Below are 25,383 nucleotides of genomic sequence, written 5' to 3'. Positions count from 1 at the left end.
CACAAATTATACTACTTATTTTGCCCGAAAAATTACATTTTTCCTATGATATGTTGGATTTAAATAAAAGAATTTACATATCTTTGTACTATTATGGCTAGGGAAAAGACATGACTGAATTGCAATATAACTGGCTTGCTTTCTTTTATCTTTTATTTAAAAAAAAAGTAACCATTGTATAATTAGCTCACACAAAAGACTTGTTAGGCTCCATTTTAATCTTGGGAATTATTAAAAAGCTAAACTTGTTCTCACTTAAACTTTATCCAGGTTTACCTTTTTGTCCAACAAGGAGCAGCATTTCTATCCTTTTGCAAGCAAAGGAGGTTGACTTGTCAACCTATTAGTGCAACAAATTTGGGCACGTGACTACCAGGCTAGTTTTTCTTGAACTCGAACCCACAAAAGAAAGAAGAATTTGCATTGTTTTATCTCATTTTCCTAGACTCACAACTGACACACCATGGCAGCAGAGAAAGAGAGAATGAAATGAGTAGATCACAACCGACACATCGAATTTCTGTTTCAATCTCTTATTTGTGGGTTAACGGTGGACGAATGGTATGGGCATATTCAGTTTTCATATTTTTGTAGTGGGCAGTTTGGTTACTTCAAGATTTGTTGGAAGTGGAATTGGAAGATGAAATATCAATTACCAATCAAGCGGAGAGTGAAAGAGGCAACATGGGTGCTTGAGTGTACGAAGTGGTTGGTGAAGAATTCAATTCTTTTCTGCTTTTTATCTGCTATTTTTGATCAATAAATGGGCGTTAAGGTCTCGAAGGTTACGAAAAAGAAACGGCTGATTGGAGGAATCAAAGAGGCAGCCTGGCCATGATTGGAAGAGGCAAGAAAAAAAAAACAAGGAGTAAGGGAAGAAGGCAGACGAGAGGTGCGGCAAGCAGGGGATTTTTCAGGCTTTTTCTAAACTAAATTTTCTTCTTATTTCTTAAGGATTTAGTACCAATATTGATTATGTTTTGGAACTAATTTCACTTTGCTAGGGCTACGATGTAGCCTAACCAGATTGCTTAATATTTTAGTTTAATTATTTATGAATTTGCATTCCCTTGAGTACCTTTTGGTTGTGCTTATGAACTTGATTTTAATTCTTGTGATTAGCTACCACTTGGGTTTGAATTGAGTGTACGTGATGCGAGTTAACACATATGCCATTTTGTTAATTCGGTTTTAACATCTTGCAAATGGTACCATGAATTCCTTGTAGATGCCATACACTAGGTTTCATGCAGTCTTTTAGTTAGTTCCCAAATTATTAATGAACTTGTGTGTGTTTAGTAGTCTAGATGCCATAGATTATTAGCACATATGAGTATACGTAGTAATCTAGATGCCATGGATACTATATGAATTAGAGGAACTAGACGTCAAGTTGGAATTTTATTCGTTAATAATTAACTGTTGGAATTAGGTAGGATTGATTATGCTGAATCGGATGCTCCAGTGTTTTACACAATTGAATTATAATTTGTTTACTTTGTCGTTGTCATCACTTAGCTAAGTTCATTTCATTTTATTTACAATAAACATTTTAAATTCTTATTCAAATCATCAATTTTTCTATTCCAATTCAAGTGAAACTTAAATTTAGTTAGATAGTTAGAATTACATTCAATCTTAGTTGGAATGATCTTGCCTACTATATTATACTACGATTCGTACACTTGCGAGCATTAAAATTTGGACTTAATTGGGTTGATGTCGATTAATCTAATTTTAGCAACAAGTTTTTGGCGCCGTCGACGAAGATTGAGTTAGTTCTATTTCTAACTTATTTTTATTGTTATTTGTGTGATTTTAATTTTTGTTTTTGTTTTCTTTTGCTTTTAGGTATGTTTTGAAGTTCATGCACGGTTGCCGTTCTCGGAGTATAGAGCTTGTACCATTTGATCCAGAGATTGAAAGGATTTTCCATCACCTACAAAGAGAGCAAACTAAGCAAGAACCGACTGATGAAATGGCTCTCCCTAATCCGCACAAGAACCGAATGTTGATGGAGTATTCCACTCCTACTGTGACAACCTCACCATCATGCATCGTTCGACCGGAAGTTGCTGCCAATAACTTCGAATTGAAGTTGTCTTTCATTCAAATGATGCCATCATTTTATGGCTCGACTACTGAAGATCCTCACTTGCATATCAATGAGTTCCTCGAGACATATGACACTCTCAAGATTCATCATGTGCCAAGTGAGGCTATCAGATTACACATGTTCCCATTTTCCCTAAAAGATAAGGCGAAGAATTGGCTCCATTCACTTCCACCGAATTCGATAACTACTTGGAATTAGAGATGGCAATTTAATCCGTCAAACCCGATCCCCACAGGTAACTGATCCGAACAGTTCGGTTTCGAGGATCAAATTTCGGGTTTTTTACGGTTATGGGTAACCGTTGGGTAAATTGGTCGGTTTCAAGTTCGGTTATGATTATGGGGGTATCCACTCTGAATCCATACCCGAACCCGCCTCGTTTCCATTTTTAATAAAAAATATAAATATTTATTATTTATATTTTTTTTTATAAAAGAATGAAATCCCTTTTTTTTTCTCCAACAACTTTAATACTCCTTGGGAGACTCCAAAGTCTTGAGCGTGCAATGCAGTGCAAATTTCAAAGGTCTTTTATCTTTATTCCAAAAATTTTAATGCTTTCAAGTTTTATGGAATCTGGAAGAACTCAAAGTCAAGAACCCAACAAACTAGTTTCCAGCCATGCTTTGACACAAAAGTCTGAATTCCTCTCTCTCTCTCTCTCTCTCTCTTTCAGATACTACAACAACAACTACTACAATAACCAGATGCCCCAACCCATAAATCTTACATTTTTCTTCCCTCTCTATTTCTTACTACTTTCTATGAGAGTTGGGAGAGATTCAAAGACTTGTTACTAAAATGTCCACATCATAGTTTGCCAGAATGGTTGCAACTTCAGTCTTTCTATCAAGGTTTGAGCACTGACAATAAGCGAATGATAGATGCTGCCAATGGGGGTGCTATAATGGCTAAAATTGTTGACAAGGCATTTACACTTTTCAATAGCTTGGCTGCCAATTCTCAAAATTGGGGTGAATAAAGAGAACAACCAAAGAAAGCTAGCATACATGAGATTGATGCATTTACGGCTATGCTTGTCCAAATTTCTACTTAAATAAGAAATTTGATGCTTTAATGTCTTCTAATCAATCAAAAATGGTTTCTAATATGTCTGAAATTTGTGCAGGTCCACATTCTAGTATGGATTGTCCTATGAAGGGTTCATTTCCGGAGTTCATTGAAGAACAAGCCAATCAAATTGGAAAGTTCAATCGCCAACAGTTTAATCCATTCTTTAACAAGTATAATCCTGGTTGGCATCATCATCCCAATTTTTCTTGGAAGAATAATCAACAAAATCAAATGAACCCACCTCCACCGTTCCAGAACAATGAAGCCAAGAAAAGTTCAATGGAAGATATGATGGCTTAATTGGCTCAAACTACCAACACTCTCGCTCAAAACACCAATAATTTCATGCAAGCAACTCAAACTTCTCTACAAAATCAGCAAGCATCTATTCGCAAGCTAGAGGATCAAGTTGGGCAGATTGCACATGCAATGGTTGAGAGGGAAAAGGGTAAGTTTCTCAGTCAAACTAAGATTAATCCAAGGAATATGGAGCAATTAAAGGCTATTACACTCAGAAGTGGGAGAACTGTAGAGACAAATGGTGAAGAAAATGGGACGTTGGTTGAAATGTCTGAGAATGTTGTCACCAAAGCACAAAATGAGAGTTTTATGAATTTAGCCACTCTAGTGCCTAATATTGTTTCTGATACATCAAATTCTACACATCTAGGCGATTAAATTTTGGAGTAGGCCAATGTTGCACCCATTCCATATCCTCAGCGATTTCATAAGGCTAAGAAAGACCAAAAGTTTTCTCATATTTTAGAGTTATTTAAAAAAGTGAACATTAACATACCTCTACTTGATGAAGTGAAACAAATTCCCAGTTATGCAAAGTTCTTAAAGGATGCATGCAAGAGCAAGAGGAGGCTTTTGGAGCACGAAAAAGTAATGCTTTCAGAAGAGTGTAGCGATATTTTACAAAAGAAGTTGCCACTGAAGTTGACCGATCCAAGGAGTTTTACGATTCCTTGCACAATTGGAAAATCTTCTTTTGAAAATGCTTTATGTGATCTTGGTGCTAGTATTAACTTGACGCCAAATTCAATTTTTAAACAGCTAGGTTTGGGCGAGATGCAATCTACTATTGTTGTCTATATAACTAGCGGATCAATCTATCACTTATCCACGACGCATTGTCGAAGATGTGTTGGTTTGAGTTGATCAGTTAATCTTACCTGCGGATTTCTTGATTCTTGATATAGAAGAAGATAGAGAGATTCCAATTATACTTGGTCGTCCATTCTTAGCTACTGCCGGTACATTGATTGATGTCAAAAGTGGTTTGCTTAATTTGCGAGTTGAAGACAAATAAGTGGTGTTCAAAGTTTTGAAGCTATTAAGCATCCAAGAGAGCAGGAAGAATGTTTTAGTATTGATATCTTGAATCAGATTGTGAGCGAGCAGTTCCGAGCAGAACATCCAACTGAACATCTCGAAGCTTGTGTAATTCATTCATACATGCCCAGAGTTGAAGTGGAAGAAGTTATTAAAATTGTCAATATTCTCAATTCTGCCCTTCCACACAATCTGCATTGGAGACACCATTACGAAGCTTTGGGACCTGCCCCGGTGAAAATTTATCCATCTGTTAAAGTTGCACCGAAGGTAGACTTGAAACAATTGCCTACCCATATGAGGTATGCATTTTTAGGTGCTTTTGAGTCATTTCCATTGATTATTGCAACCAAGTTAACTTTTCTCAAAGAGAAAAATTACTTTACAACATTGGGATGGACTATAACTGACATCAAAGGCATTAGCCCAACCTTATGTATGCATCGAATTCTTCTTAAAAAGGAAGCAAGCCTATCATTGAGGCACAAACGAGACTCAACCCACTTATGAAGGAAGTTGTCCGAGCATAAGTTCTTAAGCTTTTAGACATGGGAGTTATCTTTCGAATATCCAATAGTAAATGGGTAAGTCCGGTTCAAGTAGTTCCAAAGAAGAAAGGAATCACTATGGTTAAAAATGACAACAATGAGTTAGTGCCCATAAGACCGAAAATAGATTAGCAAGTTTGCACAAATTACCGGAAGCTAAACAATGACACACGCAAGGATCATTTCCCTATGCTATTCATTGATCAGATGTTGGAGAGACTTGTAGGCCATTAACACTACTATTTCTTAGATGGCTATTCTGGATATAACGAGATTGCCATCGCGCTGAAAGATCAGGAGAAAATGACGTTCACTTGTCCATTTGGGATGTTTGCTTATCGAAGAATGCTTTTCGGACTTTGCAACACACCTGCCACTTTTCAAAGGTGTATGATGAGTATTTATTCTGACTTGATTGAAAGATTTATCTAAGTCTTCATGGATGATTTTTCTGTCTTTGGATCTTCCTTTGATGATTGTCTTCATAATTTGACTCTTATGCTGAAACGGTGTTAAGAGACGAACTTAGTGTTAAAATGGGAAAAATGTCATTTCATGGTGCAAGAGGACATTGTATTGGGGCATCAAATTTCTAGCATGGGCATTGAGGTTGATCGAGCAAAAACTGAGCTTATTGAAAAGCTTATAGCACCTACATCAGTTAAAAGATTTCAAAGTTTCCTTGGCCATGCAGGGTTCTACCGGCGATTTATTAAAGACTTCTCCAAAATAGCCAAGCCTCTTAGCAACCTACTGCAAAAAGATGTCACATTTGAGTTCAATTTAGAGTATTTGTCTAGTTTTAACACTTTGAAGAAGCTTCTCACATCAGCTCCTATTATTACAGCACCTGATTGGAGTCTTCCATTTGAGTTGATGTGTGATGCAAGTGACTATGTTGTGGGAGTAGTTTTGGGACAACAAAAAGAAAAATTACCGCATATTATTTACTATGCTAGTTGCACTCTAAATGATGCCTAGTTGAACTATTCAACCACTGAAAAAAAAAGTTGTTAGCTGTAGTATTTGCACTTGACAAGTTTTTGTCCTATCTTATTTGTTCAAAGGTCATTGTGTACACTAACCATGCTGCCTTGAAATATCTTATATCCAAAAAGATGCAAAGCCAAGGTTGATTAGATGGTTACTTCTTCTCCAAGAATTTGATCTCGAGATTTGAGATAAAAGAGGGTCTGAAAATGTGGTGGCAGACCATTTATCCAGGATAGTGCAAGAAGAAGATGTTGATGTCATTGTTCCATTCACTTAAACTTTTCCTGATGAACAATTGTTTGCTGTCCAACGTGGTGTGGTCCCTTGGTTTGCTAACTTTGTAAATTACTTGGCTAATGGGGTGGTTCCGAAGGATTTGAATTCTCAACAAATGAAGAAATTCTTCTCTATAGTGAAGCATTATTTTTAAGCATTGTCCAGATTAAATCATTCGTAGGTGTGTTCCCGAAGATGAGCAGCAAAGTGTTTTGAACCATTGCCAAAGTTCTGCAATCTGGATTCTTTTGGACAACCTTGTTCAAGGATTCTCATGGATTTGTTGTTGCTTGTGATCGATGTCAAAGGCTTGGTAATATCTCTCATAGAAATCAGATGTTGTTGAACAACATCTTGATAATTGAGCTTTTTGATGTATGGGGCATAGACTCTATGGGGCTTTTTCCTTCATCATATCAACACAAATACATTCTGGTGGCTATCGACTATGTTTCCAAATGGGTGGAACCCATTGCCACACCAACCAATGATGCTAGAATTGTTCTACGGTTTCTCAAGGCCAACATTTTCACTCAGTTTGGAACACCAAGAGCAATTATCAATGATGGAGGTTCTCATTTTTGTAACAAGCAGTTTAAAGCTCTTTTGGAAAAGTATAATAGCACTCATAAGGTCGCTACTCCATACCATCCTCAAACTAGTGGCCAAGTGGAGGTGTAAAATAGAGAAATTAAGCGAATTATGGAGAAGTTGGTGAATACATCACGAAAAGATTGGTCTCTTCGTTTAGATGATGCTCCATGGGTGTACAGAACAGCTTACAAAATGCCCATTGGGATGTCTCCATACATATTGGTTTTTAGGAAAGCTTGTCACTTGCCAATTGAACTTGAGCACAAGGCTTATTGGGCAATCAAGAAGCTTAATTTCGAAATTCAAGCTGCTGGACAGAAAAGGCTTTTCAATTAGATGAGCTTGAGGAGTTGAGAAACGAGGCTTATGAGAATGCTCGAATTTACAAGGAAAGAACCAAGCGTTGGCATGATAAAAACATCCTGCAAAAAGAGTTCTATGTTGGTCAAAAAATGTTTATGTACAATTCTAGATTGAAGCTTTTTCCTGGAAAGCTTCGTTCACGTTGGTATGGCCCATTTCTAGTATTACAAGTCTTTCCTCATGGTACAGTTGAAGTGCAAAATCTGGAGACCGGGAATGCATTCAAGGTTCACGATGAACGATTGAAGCCTTATTTGGAAGTCAACTTCGATGCAATGAAGATTGACATCCCTTTATTTGATCGAGCCTGAGCAACACTATAGTCTGGCTAAAGACTCTAAATTTAGCACTTTTGGGAGGCAACCCAAATTTTCCTTTTATTTTTCCTCTGTTTCCTTTTATTTTCTATCATTTTATTTAGTTTTGAATTTTGCTTTCTCTCTTGCTCGGCTACTCATTCTTTCCTTTTACTCTTTGTTTTTGTAGGTTCATGTTGCTGTCATCCAACACAAGTTAGGACTGAAACATCAAAGTTTGCGGTGGTGATTTTTTTGGAAATTGCATTTAAGAGTTGGAACACAATGGCTACCATTTGGTGCATAAACCAGGGAAGTGTCTTTGTTTTTCTTTAGTTCTTATGTTTTTAAACAATGGGGACAATGTCCAATTTAAGTTGGGGGGTATGAAAAGAAAATTATGAATTGAACAAGAACTGACGCTTTGTATTTATGTTGCTTCATTTAGTTATGTTTTATGTTTGTTTCCTGATGCGTTGCACTGGAAGTTTTTTTTTTTAGTTTTATCCTTAGTACTAAAAAAAAAAAAAAAAAAAAAAACCTAAACATCAAAAAATTTTCAAAAAAAAATAAAAAAAAAAATTCTGAAAATCCAAAAATCATTGTTTTGTTTTAGATTTTTGTTAGTTTCCCAACTCAACGATATGATTGGATTGAATTCAAACGATGGTGATTGAGAAAGTAGTAAGCATGTTGTAGGTGAAACTCCTCATTCCTTTGTTAGCTTTGTACACATTGGATCATCCTTGAAACACGAATGCACATAGCCTTGTTGATGTGAAACTAGAGCATGACTTGGCGCTTCATATGTAAATTTAGCAATCTAATGCAACCCTTGTGAGCTTTTGAGCCTAATATGATTGAACAACCATGCATCAATCACATTTATTCTTGTGCCTTTGATTTCTTTTTTACAAGTATCTCTAGAACTTGCTTTATACCTCTCAATTCATTCATCAATTCCTGTAATAACTTGGAAAGGATATAGGCAATTTTTGGATCGTTTGAGCCTTTCATGCCTACCTTATATGTTAATTTTATCCTAGCAGCCCTTTGAGCCTTAAATTGAGCCTTTTCTTTGTTAGCCATATCTCCCTACCATTCTCCAATATTGGAGTTGAGCTCTTATGCACATACCAATCCTTTATTGTTTTGAAAAATACAGAGGTCGTGCAATTGGGATTTTGTTTACATAGAAGAACTGGATGGAGAGTGTGACTACATTGAAATACGAAAACAAGGGGTGTTGTAGCTTTGTGTATTTGAGCATCATTAATAGCCAGAAACTGCTACAAAAAATCTGCCGGTTGCTCGATATTTCTGTGGGGGTAGTATGAGTTCATTCATTGGTGTAAAAAAAAATTGAATAAATGCTCAGATGTGGAAATGTGTTTTGTATATTCACTGTTATCATAAGTGAGGAGTATGAAAGTGTTTATCCTGGAAGTGTTAGATTATGATGTAAAATGTAACTTCCCAGTTGAATTTGTGATGGGGAAGAAGTTGGTGCTTTAGGTTGTGTTGTTGATGTTGGAAGACCTCTACGGTATACTTTCTCACACTTTTTGAATTCCTCATCTTTTCTTTCATTAGCCTATCACCTTTAGCCCCATTACAACCCGACAAAAGACCTTTTGATCCAAGGAATTACTTGAAATTGATTCCAAGTTAGGTTGATAAGCAAGCATATGACATCATGTTTTAATGAGATCATTAGAGTGAAATACATAACCCAGAAATGTGTGTGAATGAGTGTATGTCTTGTGAGAAGGTCATTTGTTTGCATATGATGATTTAAGAAGCTTGGAATTGCATTGGCATGGCTATTACACGCACTACAACTTAAGGATGATTGAAAGGTTTCGGCTAACATTTGAAATATGCTTGATTCACTTGCTTTGTGCTTACGAAAATTCTTGATTATTCTGAAATCTTGACTAGATTTCTTTGAGGGTTGCATAGGGGGAAACTAACATTTTCCATGCTTTTACTTTTTCATGTTTTTCTTTCTTTGCTCGGGGACTAGCAAATTTTAAGTTTGGGGGTATTTGGTGAGCACAAATTATACTACTTATTTTGCCCGACAAATTGCATTTTTCCTATGATCTGTTGGATTTAAATGAAAGAATTTACATGTCTTTGTACCATTATGGCTAGGGAAAAGAAATGACTGAATTGCAATATAACTGGCTTGCTTTCTTTTATCTTTTGTTTAAAAAAGTAACCATTGTATAATTGGCTCACACAAAAGACTTGTTAGGCTCCAATTTAATCTTGGGAATTATTAAAAAGCTAAACTTGTTATCCAGGTTTGCCCTTTTGTCCAACAAGGAGCAGCATTTCTATCCTTTTGCAAGCAAAGGAAGTTGACTTGTCAACCTATTAGTGCAACAAATTTATGCACGTGACTACCAGGCTGGTTTTTCTTGAACTCGAACCCACAAAAGAAAGAAGAATTTGCATTATTTTATCTCATTTTCCTAGACTTACAACCGACACACCATGTCAGAAGAGGAAGAGAGAATGAAATGAGTAGATCAGAACCGACACACCGAATTTCTATTTCAATCTCTTGTTTGTGGGTTATCGGTGGACGAATGGTGTGGGCATATTCAGTTTTCACATTTTGGCTGCCCATTCCTTTCACTTGCAGTGGGCAGTTTGGCTAGTTCAAGATTTATTGGAAGTGGAATTGGATGATGAAATATCAGTTACCAATCAAGCGGAGAGTGAAAAGAGGCAACGTGGGTGCTTGAGTGTACGAAGTGGCTGGTGAAGAATTCAATTCTTTTCCGCTTCTTATCTGCTATTTTTTTAATCAATAAATGGGCGTTAAGGTCTCGACGGTTACAAAAAAGAAACAGCTGATTGGAGGAATCAAAGAGGCAACCTGGTCATGATTGGAAGAGGCAAGAAAAAAAAAAAACAGGGAGTAAGGGAAGAAGGCAGACGAGAGGTGCAACAAAGCAAGGGATTTTTCAAGCTTTTTCTAAACTAAATTTCTTCTTATTTCTTAAGGATTTAGTACCACTTTCGATTATGTTTTGGAATTAATTTCATTTTGCTAGGGCTATGATGTAGCCTAACCATGATTGCTTAATATTTCAGTTGAATTATTTATGAATTTGCATTCCCTGAGTATCATTTTGTTGTGCTTATGAACTTGATTTTAATTCTTGTGATTAGCTACCACTTGGGTTTGAATCGAGTGCATGTGATGCGAGTTAACGCATATGCCATGTTATTAATTTGGTTTTAGCGTCTTGCAAATGGTACCATGAATTCCTTGTTGTAGATGCCATACACTAGGTTTCATGCGGTCTTTTAGTTAGTTCCCAAATTATTAATGAACTTGTGTGTGTTTAGTAGTCTAGATGCCATAGATTATTAGCACATATTATATGTAGTAATCTAGATGCCATGGATACTATATGAATTAGAGGAACTAGACCGTCAAGTTGGATGTTTATTCGTTAATAATTAACTGTTGGAATTAAGTAGGATTGGTTATGGTGAATCGGATGCTCTAGTGCTTTTCACAATTGAATTATAATTTGTTTACTTTGTTGTTGTCATCACTTAGCTAAGTTCATTTCATTTTATTTACAATCACCATTTCAAAATTCTTATTCAAATCATCAATTTTTCTATTCCAATTCAAGTGAAACTTAAATTAGTTAGATAGTTAGAATTACATTCAATCTTAGTTGGAACGATCTTGTGCTTGCCTACTATATTATACAACAATTTGTGCACTTGTGAGCATTAAAATTTGGACTTAATTGGGTTGATTTCGATTAATCTAATTTTAGCAACAAAGGTCAACTAAACAGACCTTAGTTGCCACTTCGTCTAACCATGCTGAAATTCTCGCCCTACACGAAGCTACTTGGGAATGCTTCTGTCTGAGAGCAGTTATGGGCCATATTCGAAGCTCATGCGATCTTTACCCCGTCATTGACGTCCCGACAATGATCTATGAAGACAGTGCATCATGCATCGAACAACTCAAAAAGGGTTACATCAAAGGAGACAACACCAAGCACATAGCACCAAAGTTCTTCCTCTCACATCAACAACAAGAGCATCATAAGATTGAAGTCACGCAAATCTGTTCATAAGACAATCTGGCTGACCTCTTCACCAAATCACTGCAAAAGGTGACGTTTCAGAATCTTGTTCAAGGAATTGGTATGCATAAACTTTCTGAGTTGTAACATTGTTAGCTCTCTTTGGAATTGTGTCAAACTCAGGGGAGTATCCTGAAGTATACTTGCTTGATCTTAATATACTCTTTTTCCCTACGATTAGGAGCATTTTTCCCACTGGGTTTTTGCTACCTAACGAGGTTTTGACAAGGCACCCACCTTGGGTTGATTATATCCCTGATGACATCTCATAGACGTTTCATTTGACTTTGCATTACTCACGCATTTAAAAGTGAAGGTTTAATGTCACTTAGTACTACGTTCTAATGATATTGTTCTTTACTTGTAAGTGAGACCAAAAGCGAATTTGAATCACATTATTGCTAGTCTATTGTGAGGTTTACCCCACTTTCTCACTCTCTTAGTGTAAATGAAATCGTTTGTTCTAAAAACAAAAAGTGAAGGTTTAATGTTAAGGTTTTTTTTTTAATGAAATGTTAAAGATTAATTTTATGTCATATAAATATAATAAAATATTAGAGTTAGTGGTGTGAAGTAATGAGACTTGGAAGTTAGAATTTGGAATAGAAAATAATGTTTGAGTTCGTTGTATTCTTGACCAATGATTTGTTGGCAATTTAATTTTATTATTATAATATTAAATTTATTGAATGAAAATTAAAAGTGGTGTCTTTTGGTCGAAATATGTATTTCTCTAAACAATGAAGAGTTGCAACTTTTCATGATTCATGAATAGTTACATGCCTTCAAATAAGGCATCTTTATTTCTTTATCTCGTCCATCTGGCCTTTAGGAGTGGCGCTATATCCGGATTTACATACTCAAAGTTGTACTCCATAATAGACAACTAACCAAAGCATAAAGCTACACATTCACTAGGTGCCAATCGCCATTTCTTGTGTGACCTTTCTTTGCCATTTGAGCCATTTGATGTCAGGTTTTTCCGATAATGTGAGTTGTAACAAAACCATGTCATTTATATATTGAGAAAACTTAATGGATATATTATTAATGGACTTACAATATGAAACACCTAAAGGGAAATCACTAACGCACAAAATCAAGAGGATGAGTTGGTTGCAAACTCTCTTCATCGTGACATAACTACTACCACGATGGGTGGTGTGTTAGATTTATCCAATATAAATCGACCTTTAAGTGGTCTACTACATGTAATAAGAATGTAATATTGGAGAATAATGTTGATTGTGATTTGATCTCTTAAAGATATCAATCCTATATAAGATGTCTTATATTGGAAATAGGATTGATGGAATCCTTAATTGAATATGATTATGATACTTGACTTGGAGGCTAAGAAAGTAAAGTTCAGGTTTCCTTTATGGATGGAAACCCTAGCTTTTAGCCCATATAAAACACGAGTCCCTATAAGCCCTAGAACACAACATAATGCTTCTCATAGAGTAGTTGTATCCGGCTAGGAGTTTAAAGAAGATCCTGGTGTTGGCGTGCCTTACTACTTTTGTGTTCAATTTCCATGGCCGCCGTTGGAATCAGGTTAGTTACTCATTCGTTTGTGTTTTAATTGTATAACCTTATAAGGCTAACAATTGGTATCAGAGCCACTGGTTATATAATTAAAAACCTATTAGGTTTAATGTTGGATTATATAATATTCTCTTGAACTGCGTGTTTAATCCAAATTGTCATTGCATATACTCGGCAACATCACCATGCTATTTGAATAAGTTCAATTGTTGATTATGATCAGGTTGCATAATTATTCAGTTTTAATCAAGAATATTTTTCGCTAATATTATGGTTGCAGTCAAGGGAAATTTATTAAGAACTATGCTAATTGATACCCTGATTATTATCAGCAAGACAAGTTGCCTGATTATAGCACGAATCCATAATATTGTATGTGGTGTATTACATATAACCACATAGCTTTGCTTGCCAATTGGAAATTGGACTACGCTTAGAGGCGTTTTTGATTAAGCATGAATTAAATTATGGAATTGAAGCATGAAATTTAAAAACCATATAGGAATTGGAATCCTATAATCATATAGGAACGTAAAGAATATGTAAGGCGTGGTTTTATATTATGTATTTTACAGTGGAAACCATGGCACTGAGAAGAATAACAGTTTTGTTCTATTTCAATCTTCATGCTAGTGTTTTGGTTGAATTGATTTACCATGTGCACACTGATGATCTCAATTTTGTAAGCATGCTATATTTGTTCTGACCTTACTGAAGAGGTCCCTCCAATTAGCAAGCAGAACGAAGTCATCTACCAAAGCAAAATGGTTTGTTTCATTGACTTTGATTTCCATAATGGTTTATGGTATTTTGGTTGATATATATTTGGGTTGATCCCTGAAAGCTTAAATTGCTTATAAGATAAAGATATAAGTGCACGAGTGATGTGCTAATTATTCTAGAGCATGTACATACATTGATATATCGGTTAAGTATGTCATGATTATGGATCCAATTTTTATATATTGTGGCAATACGTATCTAAATGGGCATATGCTTATTGAATAAGAACTAATATTATTTTCCATGAATTGTATTCTATATGAATTGCTACGGGTGATACGTTAATGTGACAAGAAACAATTGCATAAGTGCCAGCAATTGTTTGATCAAGCAAGTATACATAATTTTCTTAAGCCAATTATGTATCTACAGTTTGCATAGCATGTGTATGTATTTACATTTGTTCTAACCTTGCATTGGAGAATTTCTTAAGATCCCTCAGTCGAACAAGCCCAATGAAGAGGTTCGTATTACATCGGTACATGAAATTCTGGTATGATCTTTCCTTTTGGTCTTCACGATAAATTATATAAGGAATGGTTATGTTGGAGTCATGAAGTGTTATATTGTTCCCACAAAATCCAACCATGTCATGACATCTTACTGATTGTAGGAGACAGAATTAGTCATATTCTATAATTTATCAATACTATTGGGATATGTTGTACCTATGATTGTGATAACATATGTTAAAGTTGTGTTGCAGGAATGCATATGCTAAGTTTATGTTGATGCACAAAATCAGTGGGGACTTTGATACAACAGAAAGTGTCAAGTTTGTGACCTTCGCTAGATTGCTCCGGTCACTAGTGTGGATAAGTATGCTAATGGATAGAGACAGGGAAGCAAACACAAGATGTACGTGGTTCACCCAGATTGGCTACGTCCACGGAGTAGAGGAGTTCTCATTAATTGTGAAGGGTATACACAAGTACATAGGTTCAAGCTCTTCTTTTGTGAGTACTAGTGAATGATTTGGTACAAATGACATTAGGAAATATTGTGAGAGAATGATCTCTATTTATAGAAGGGAGTTTCTAGTTTCATTCTGACATTGACACGTGTCGCGCTATGATTGACTTTTGATGTCGACACGTGTCGCGCTGTGATTGGCCTCCTGGTTGGAGGGAAACTCTTTTGGGTCCTTGATGGTATAACGTTGACCGGTGCTCAGTAGTTTCGGGATTGGTCAAGTATGGTACAAACAGTGCTCCCCTAAGTTCCCGAGTAAGGGAAGCTCCTCGGTTGGGGACTTGCAAGATCCAAGCCATTGAGTAATCACGAAACTTCTAAGTACCAAAGTGTGGTATCATATTCACTTACCTTATCTGTCTCATATGTAGATGTGACATCTTTTCTAGAAGTACTTTTCCTCCATCCAGGGGTGGTATCTTTAACCAATGAAGATGCACAAGGTAATGTATCAATTTCACTTGAAGCTTACTTGTAGTTTCGGGCTTGGTTAAGTGCGATACAAACCCTATAGTAGGAGTCTCTCAAGTCGCCAAGCTAGGAGATTTGCCGAATGAGGTAACAGACAAGGTGAGCAATCAAACTTCCAAGCAAGCAACCTGGATCAGAGGTTTGACTTCGGCTTCCGGTTGATTGTTCTCCTTCTCCTTGTGTTGTAAACAGCAACAAGGATAAGGAGAAGCAAATGGAGAAGAGATGATATGATATACTTTTGCTTTTGAAGAAGTAACTTTCCACAGGCTTATTCTTGAACTAGGCTGGAGGGTTTTCTGGTTTCCTCCATAGTATAAGGCCGACTCAAGAATTTGAGGGTCAAAACAAGTCCATCAAATCAAGAGTGCGTTCAACCTTGATGATATGGGATACTTTTTCTATTGACAAAGTAATAGATGAAACAGCACGTGTTCTGTTACGCTTGTCTCCACATGCTTCCTTGTATCCTTCTCACTTGCCCTATCTATTCCTCGGGCAGATGTGGTTTCTTTTTTGGAAGCATAAGATGTTGAAGATAAGTACTCGAGAGCAATGCCAGGTAAATAATCAGGCAAGGGGTTCCAGGCAGTCAGTTCCTGACTGGAAACTTGATTCCAAGTGCTGACTGATTGCTCTATTTCTCCTTGTCTTGCAGGTAAGAACAACGCCAAAGGAAAAGACAGGGAAAAAGCATGATATAGGATACTCTTGCTTTTAACCCTGATGATATGAGATACTCTGGCTCTAGTGTGGCTTGTTTGCAGAGGTATTATCGGGGGGAAAATAAGCTGAGTATTTCGAGAGACTTTGTTGAGAGTGCCCTCTCAGATGTGAAGAAAATTTGAGCATTTTTTTTATTTGCAGGTTTGCCTGGCTGTGGAGGATGAAGGTCGACATATATAGGAATTGTCCTAACAGCAAGTAGTAATGTTGTTCCTTTACCCTTCTTGATCATAGCAACGTAGTGGGAATTGCAAGATTCACATGTTTTAACTTTGTCAGAGCACTTTGAAAAAGTGGTCTGTGGTATTTGGAAAGCTGATGTTGCGTGTGAAGATTGCAGATAAGCTTTATCCAAGGAAATCTAGCTCTTGAAGTTCAACGAGCGGTGCCTCTTCAATTTTCGAACAAGCAATCCTGTCAGGGACCTGGCTCTCGAGATTCGGAGAATGGTGCCTCTTCAATTTTTGAGAAAGCAATCCTGTTGGGAGTCTGGCTCTCGAGATTCAAATAGCGATGCCTCTTCGATTTTTTAGAAAACAATCCTGTTGTGAGTCTGGCTCTCAAGAGTCGAATAGCGGTGCCTCTTCGATTTTTGAGCAAGTAATCCTGTTGGGAGTGTTTTCTTGATGTGAGTAAAGGTTGGATATTTTTGCTAGTCTGCTTTGACATGGAGCACGGAGGTTGAGACACACAGGGACTTTCCAGTTATCAAGCAGTGGTGCTCTTCCTTTACCATTATGGGTAATGGTAGGGTAGCTGAACCTTCAAAATTTATGTGTCTAAACTTTGTCAGAGATCTTTGGCAAAGTTATTTGTGGTACCCCAGGAGCTGATGTTGCGTGTGGGGATTGTTGACATATTTTACTCAGGAAAATCTACTTCTTGAAATCTAGAGAGTGGTGCCTCTTTTTTGAACCAACAACCCTGTTGCCCTTTGTTTTATAGGGGCACCAATAGTGTGCAAGAAGTATGTTCAGAGAGTTATTGCTTGTAGGAATTTTCCCCTTATTTTTGTACTTCAGAGATTTATTGCACCTTATTTCTCCTTCATCATTTCTGAGAATGTCTGGCCCATCCGACCGTCGTTTTGACTTGAACTTTGGTGAAGAGCCAGCCATGCCTTCTCAAGACAACATATGGCGCTCATCCTTCTTATCCCCTACTGGTCCTTTTACCGTTGGGGACTATGTGATGAAGAATGATATGACCGCTGCAGTGGTGGCTAGGAACCTTCCCACTCCCAAAGATAACAGACTATTTTCTAAACGGTCTGATGAGTTGGTTGTTAAGGATTTTCTGGCTCTCAGTGTTTAGTGTGCATGTTCTGTGTCTAATATGGCCCAACGCCTATTTGCTCGAACCCGCCAAATTGAATCATTGGTGGCTGAAGTGATAAGTCTCAAATAGGAGATCAGAGGGCTCAAGCATGAGAATAAACAGTTGCACAGGCTCGCACATGACTATGCTACAAACATGAAAAGGAAGCTTGACTAGCTGCAGGAATCTGATGGTCAGATTTTACTTGATCATCAGAGGTTGTTGATGCACAAAATCAGTGGGGACTTTGGTACAACAGAAAGTGTCAAGTTTGTGACCTTTGCTAGATTGCTCCAGTCACTAGTGTGGATAAGTATGCAAATGGATAGAGACAGGGAAGCAAACACAAGATGTACGTGGTTCACCCAGATTGGCTACATCCACGGAGTAGATGAGTTCTCATTAATTGTGAAGGGTTTACACAAGTACATAGATTCAAGCTCTCATTTAGTGAGTACTAGTGAATGATTTAGTACAAATGACATTAGGAAATATTGTGAGAGAATGATCTCTATTTATAGAAGAGAGTTTCTAGTTTCATTCTGGTATTGACACGTGTCGTGTTGTGATTGGCTTCTAATTTTAACACGTGTCGCGCTATGATTGGCTTCTAATGTCATCAAGTGTCGTGCTGTGATTGGCCTCCTGGTTGGAGGGAAACTCTTCTGGGTCCTTGATGGTATAACGTTGACCGATGCTCAGTAGTTTCGGGATTGGTCAAGTATGGTACAAACAGTTTATATATGTCTATATTTGAAAGCAGGTCAACATAAATTTTGGCAATTTTTGTTATTGCATCTATAGCATCACCGATATGTTTCAAAGATGTGTAAGGTGACACAATTTCTTCCATGACCGTGGCATATGATAAATTGTAACTAATTTGCTTTAACCAAATTTTTAATATTGTTAAGCAAATGGCATGTATAGTGTTGCTTGTATGGCTAATTTGGTTCAAGCATGAGATAACATATTTTTAATATTGCGTGAGTTTTGAACTATAGTGAATTGTAGTGTTGTTTCCACTAATTTTCACGAGATGTGAATGAACTTTTATGCCATTAATAGCACACGAAATGTGCATGACTAATCAATCAGGTTTGTCTACAATTTTGTTTTCTTATCTCAGTATAGTTATTTAAATTAGGGAACTTTAACGAAAAGCTCCCGGTACTGTTCACTTTAACGAAAAACCACATTTTTACACTAAAAAGTCAATCCAGGTACTATTCACTTTACCCTTTAATTTATCCTTATCATTAAAACTCAAAGTTTTCAAGCCCTTTTCATTAGTTTTCCTTTTAAATTATACATGACTAGTTAACTGTTAAAATTGATGCATAATTTGTGGATTGACTGAGAATGACAAAAAGCATCCAGTGACAAGAACAAGGGTATTATACAAATGAATAAGGTTTGTAGTAATTATGGGACAGTTCTCATTTGTATTTTTATCTATTCTTATATGAGAATTGGTTGGTCATGTGATTATATATATGTTTACAAAGAAGTGGTGAACATATGAAGGCATGAGGTATGTAATCCATTCAAAGTATGTGGCTTAGTTGATAAGCATGAATTTCAAATATGTATTATTGTTTGTGGTTTTTCCTATGCCTTAAGAATTTAAACTAAATTTGTATGTGTCATAAGGGGAGAAGAAAATAACTTTTTAAGGCTAATGTACGGCACATATTGGAGATGTTTTCTATGGAAGAAAATAATTTTGGTTGTTCCTTTTATTTAATTTGGTATTTACAAAGCTAATGCATGATTTTAATGCTACGTTTAGTAGTTTTGTACTACGGAAAGAAATATATAAAAAGGAAAGGAACATGTTTAACTTAAGAAAACATTTGAGCAATTTAGCTTTTAAGTAATTGACTCCATAATGATAAGTATTGACATTCTTGTGGTGGAATGAAACTTATTCTATATGTGATTAATCTCTTTCAAGTATGTTGTCAGGTTTCTTGAGATTAATTTAAATGTCAAAGGGAGTCATGAAGGAATTAGTGTCATTTGTTGGCAAGACTCGAAGCTCGAAGTAGGTTATCATAATTTTGTCACTTACAGTTAATTAATCCATGTGACTTCTTGTATTGTTTCAGGGCGGAGTTGATCAATGTCCTTTCAACTAAAGCAAGCCGCAACATTTTAGTTGATGATGGGACTGTGTTTTGAGTTACTTTGGTCAACTTTGCATCTTAATTAGAATAAAAGGGATAATCTTCTTGCCTACAGGTGTGGATTACTTCTTTTAGTTTAATTAAGATGGCATAGTATGGGTTTTATTTCACAGAAGTTGTGAAAATCTTCATCTTGCCTATAGGTGTTGAAGTTTTCATGAAGGTACTTTTGTGACATAAAATCTAGTACTAGAAACTAGTTAATTTTCTTGCATATAGGTGTAAATTAATTTAGTTTCATGAAGTTTATTGGGTAAAGTGCCATGCCATTAGTGACAAATATTTCCACAATGAGCCCCATAAAAGGTTGTGGTTTGAAGGCATGGAAATCGGTTGCATCATGACGTATTTTGTATCTCTTCATGAGACTGGTTGATGCAAAGTATTCGACCCATGAAGGTTAATCAAGGATTGCTAAGGTACGCATTGTTTAAATTTTATGCTTGTAAATCTTTTCAATTTGAACTACAATGTCGGTTTATAGGATGAAATTTGACTACTAAAGTTTCCCTTGGACATCAAAATTGAAATGATACGAGATTGAATTTGTTATGGATGCATAAATTCATGATAGATGCACATAATTGTTTCTGGCAGATTCCGTGTCTTGATTTAAATCGGGTGAATGACACATCTAATGGTCACCAAATGACCTGAATTTTGAATATGTTCAACATATAAATGTCTAATATGTGTCTGCAAATGTTTGTAATTTTTTGCCATGTATTTTAATTATGGTGAATTTACTAGTAACCCATGCTCATATAGGCAGTTTTACTGGCAGATTGTGTTGGTCTTTTTGAGACATGACTTTATACTACTATTTAGACCCAAAACGGTTCTATATTTTTATTTTATGAAGATTAGTATGTCTATTTTGATCAGTATAACTTTGGTAGCCATCAAGCTTGTAAATTAATTATGATAAATTCTAAAGTAAGTGTAACTCATTGCTGAAATTCTGTTTGACAACTTTATGTTGGTTGAGATGTCTATTTTATTATGTCTAAAATATAGAGCAATTTTCTTTAGGAACATCTTTGAAAGAATATATTAACGAGTGTTTGCCCAAGTGGGGGAATTAGTGAACGAAAATTGGGCTTTACACTCATTAACTTATTTGCAAGTATAAACTCTGAAAACTTAGTGGGAGCTTTTGAGCATTAAGTGGTTTTGCATGAATTTATTAAAAGTGTTATTCTATCTTCCATGAATTTGTGTTACTCGAATAACAATAATATGTTTAAGTTGCACGAATGGCTACTTAGTACATGTGTACATATTTCTGTTACTTGCAATCATTTAGATTTCATGATTGATCATATTGTTTTGGGGCTCATAAGGACTTAGCATAAATGTGGACTTATTAATACATATAAGATGGTTATTGGATGCACGTTTTTTGTGTAAACAGCAGTGAATGCTTTCATGCTTAGTTGTACCTTTCATTGAGGTAATATGCATTCATTGACTAAGTAAGGCTATTCCCAAAGGCATATTTTCAAAAGTATGATTTAAGTATTGATTTCCAAATTAAGTAACGATGTTGCAGATTAGTGGGAGTTTGAGTTTCATGTTAGTAATGCCTAACATTTGTAGATGACCTATAAAGTATGTATAGAATCCATGTATTCATATTAATCTCCAGTTGGATTCATTAAGTCACATTTTTCATGTGCTAATCAATTATTTGATGAAATATGTATCAAATATCAAGTTGTTATCAAATTGCATATTAAATGGCATGACATGGTTTGTGCACTACCTCAGTTGTGAGGATTTCCATCTTGCCCGCAGGTGTTGGAAATCACTATGAATGTAACTGGTATGGTGCATAGATCAGTGTCAAAAACATACTAATTCATCTTGCTCACAAGTGTTGAATTAATTTGTTTTATGAAGTTTTTGGGATATTTTACTTGGACATGTGCCTATTTTGTATTTTCAATTGTGTCTGTTGGCTACAAACATCGTTTGTATTATTATTGATCTAATGAAAGTGATGCATAATTGTTTTGGAGATGTATTCACACCTGCAGGTTATGGTGGTTTCATTAGATGAAGGATATCTGCATTGGCAGATTTAAGGCTTCGAAAAAGCTTAAAGGGTAACTTGTGAGTTACAATAAGGTGGACCTGAGATGATATAAAGTAAGACATTTTGGTTAATTTAAAGTTAATTTAAAGTTTCATCTCTTGATCATAATTTGTGTTTCATGTGAATGAGGATCTTAGCATGTGTGATTATGAAGGTTCTGGGTTGTGTCAATCCTACAACCTTGTTAGTTCCATGTTAAGAAATGCATTTGATAGAAGCTGCATTAAGGATGAGATGTAATCACTGTTACATGGCCACTAAAGTGACATTAATCTCCAATCTCAAGTAGAAACATGAATATTACATTTTGTAGACCAAGTGGGAGAATGTTGGATTTATCCAATATAAATCGACCTTTAAGTGGTCTACTACATGTAATAGGAATGTAATATTGGAGAATAATGTTGATTGTGATTTGATCTCTTAAAGATATCAATCCTATATAAGGTGTCTTATATTGGAAATAGGATTGATGGAATCCTTAATTGAATATGATTATGATACTTGACTTGGAGGCTAAGAAAGTAAAGTTTAGGTTTCCTTTAAGGATGGAAACCCTAGCTTTTAGCCTATATAAAACATGGGTCTCTATAAGCCCTAGAACACAACATAATGCTTCCCATAGAGTAGTTGTACCCGGCAAGGAGTTTAAAGAAGATCCTGGTGTTGCCATGCCCTACTACTTTTGTGTTCGATTTCCATGGCCGTCATTGGAATCAGGTCAGTTACTCATTCATTTGTGTTTTAATTGTATAACCTCATAAGGCTAACATGGTGCAGTTATGACTTTATGTGATTAAAACTGCTGCATTTCTGGGATACCAGTTCAATATATGCATCCCCCATCATTTGTAGAATGTATTTGAGTCCCACATAAGAGAAGAACATAGCCTTCATTCCCCATAAGTTTCTGCAGTAAACTACCACTGCAAACCCTAGTTTTATCAACATTATCGTTGCTTGCTTTTTTATCATTATGGCAAACTCTGCACGTAAGAGTTGTGTTCTTATTAGTTTATATTAGTGTGATTATACTAATCCATCGTATTAACATGTAGTCCAAATATTCAGTTGATTAAATTTCAGTTCCACATATAAAGGTTTACATGTGGTATCAGAGCCAGTCAACTTAAATTTTGGACTCATTTATGATCAAATGTATACTTTTGCAATTCTTTTCCACTGCATAATTTAATGATATCATCTGGCATAAGTTATGTTTGTGATATAAACACATTTCCATCATGCTGTGTTCAATTTTATTTTATTTTTAAATTTATTTTGGGACTTTCATGACTGTCAAATATATAATCATACTTGCTGCGTATTTTTATTCCAACATATTGTCATATTATTAAGAGATATAATGGTATTGTTCATTGATTTCGTGAAATATTTCGTAGAGATACTATTTTGATTTCATGAGTTCCAATAAAGACGAACAGCAAGCAATTTGTAAGCACTAACAAGTAAAGTATTTTCTAAGAAACTATTTACTGGGGTTAGCTATAAGTTGATGTATAGTGAGTTATGAAACCAGAGACATAATATGCTTATTATTGTCCAATGACGGTACTTTATATGTACTTTGGTGTTTATACTTGGTTATGCAAATCTATAAGATTCATACTTTTGATTATATGGACAATCTCTTGCTCAAAAGTGTGATTGGATCCATAGTTTTTTAGTGACATTGAACTTCAGTTTTCATTCATTAGTCACTACATGAATCTTTACATATGCTAATGGCAGGTTTTAATATGCTCAATCTTATGAACATTGAGAAGTTAAATGGCAACAACTTTAAGACCTGGAAGCAACAGACCACACCTTTTGAATTATGGACAGGTAAAAGACCAAGTCTTGCACACTTGCACAGCTGGGGATGCAAATGTGAAGCACCATTGTATAATCCAATGGAGAAAACGTTGGATCTCAGAACTACAAGTTGTTATTTTGTAGGCTATCCTGAGAAATCCAAGGGTTTTAGGTTTTATTGCCCACACACTCTCACACAAGATTGGTTGAAACCAATAATGCCAAGTTTGTGGAAGATTCTAGTTCATATAATTCTCACTAGGCTCTTCCAATCCAAGGATTAAAATATCGACTGTGCAGATAATATCGAGCCTCCAATTTACTGATATTTCGGGGGATATATCGTTATCATTTTAGGTATCTGGAAAAAATCAACAAAAATGACAGATATAGGCATTGAAACACATAATTTTGGTCTAAAACTTTCATAGATGTTATGTACATTATCAATGAATGTATTGAACAAATAAAACTCAAAATTTACTAATAATAAGATACACATATGATGAAATATAAGTGGTATGTAATGCGCGTTAACGAAAAGTTTTCTAATAAAATGTTTATTAGAATGAATAAACCATGCATAAATCCATAGTTTGTTTAAACATTAGATTACAATTTAGATAAGTGTCCAACTACATAAATGAAGAGCTCCTATGAGGTTCAAACAATGAGGAACAACCATCTAGATTCATACAATAGTCATACCAAGTCATGTAACCCAAGCAGTTTGTAAGCCATGTTTGAACATGGTGCACATATGTCTCTCTTGAGCTCCCTAATGTTCTCCCATACATGGGATAGTTAGGATTAACCCAACTAGTAAGTTCATAGTCTGTTTCATCATCTTGAGCTCTATAACTAGTTCCACTATAATCAGACATGACAAACCTATAGCCATCATAAGATTCATTTTAGTTAGTACTAGGTCTAGTTCCTATGCTTATAGATCCAAAGATGATCGCCATGTCATCTTCAGATGGATTGATTGGTTGCTTTTCCCTGAGTATTGCTTCCCAATTGCGCCAATGCCTGGTCCAACTTCTCTACATCCATGATCCTTATCTTGGGTGGCATTAGTAAAATCAGCCTCGATAGTAAATAGGCTATATTGTCTTCCTTCTTCATTACCTCCTGATCCAGCATTACTTCCTACATCATTATCTGACGAATTGGATGAACTTTCCTTTCTACTAGTACTGGCATCGTCTCTCAAGGGACGTCTTTGACCTTGCCGAGTGCTAAGCATATCCCTTTCAAATGATGAAGTATCTCCACTCCTAACATCTTCGGATATGACTCTATCAACATCAACTCCTTCTTGGGCAGCATGTTATGCTATAACGGTATCAGGGTTGCCTTGTTCATCATCCAAGTGAGCTGTCATAATCCATTGTTGAATTGGATTACTATCATCATTAGATGGTTGCCCTACAATGTCAAGAAGTTCTATGTAGTCATTTTCTGCAACCTTGTTCATTTCGGCCTCTTCATCATGTAGCTTAAGTTTCATATTATAATAGCAAAAGACAATCTTTTCCAGCCTAGTATATGCGAGACGGTTCCTTTGTTTCGTGTGAATAAGAGCAAATGTACTCCAATTTCGCTCACATGCCGATGATGATGTTGTCTGTGACAATATATGCATAGCAATTTTTTGCAAGTTTGAGGCAGAATCACCATGAAGATTCCATCATTCTACTGGGGGGATCGATTTTCTTGATTTGACGGTT

The 25,383-nt window shown here is 35.9% G+C and overlaps 1 long non-coding RNA gene across 1 annotated transcript; it reads left to right on the top strand.

Moving 5' to 3' along the window:
- The first annotated feature begins 747 nt into the window (after positions 1 to 747).
- On the top strand, positions 748 to 2,534 carry LOC126616143 (uncharacterized). The gene is made up of 2 exons (XR_007621036.1): positions 748 to 892; positions 1,852 to 2,534. It is a non-coding gene; the product is annotated as an uncharacterized LOC126616143 (long non-coding RNA).
- Positions 2,535 to 25,383: the final 22,849 nt, after the last annotated feature.

The sequence above is a fragment of the Malus sylvestris genome, chromosome 3 (genome assembly GCF_916048215.2).
Source record: "Malus sylvestris chromosome 3, drMalSylv7.2, whole genome shotgun sequence".
Lineage (NCBI taxonomy): Eukaryota > Viridiplantae > Streptophyta > Magnoliopsida > Rosales > Rosaceae > Malus > Malus sylvestris.
This window is presented reverse-complemented; position numbering and strand designations above follow the sequence as displayed.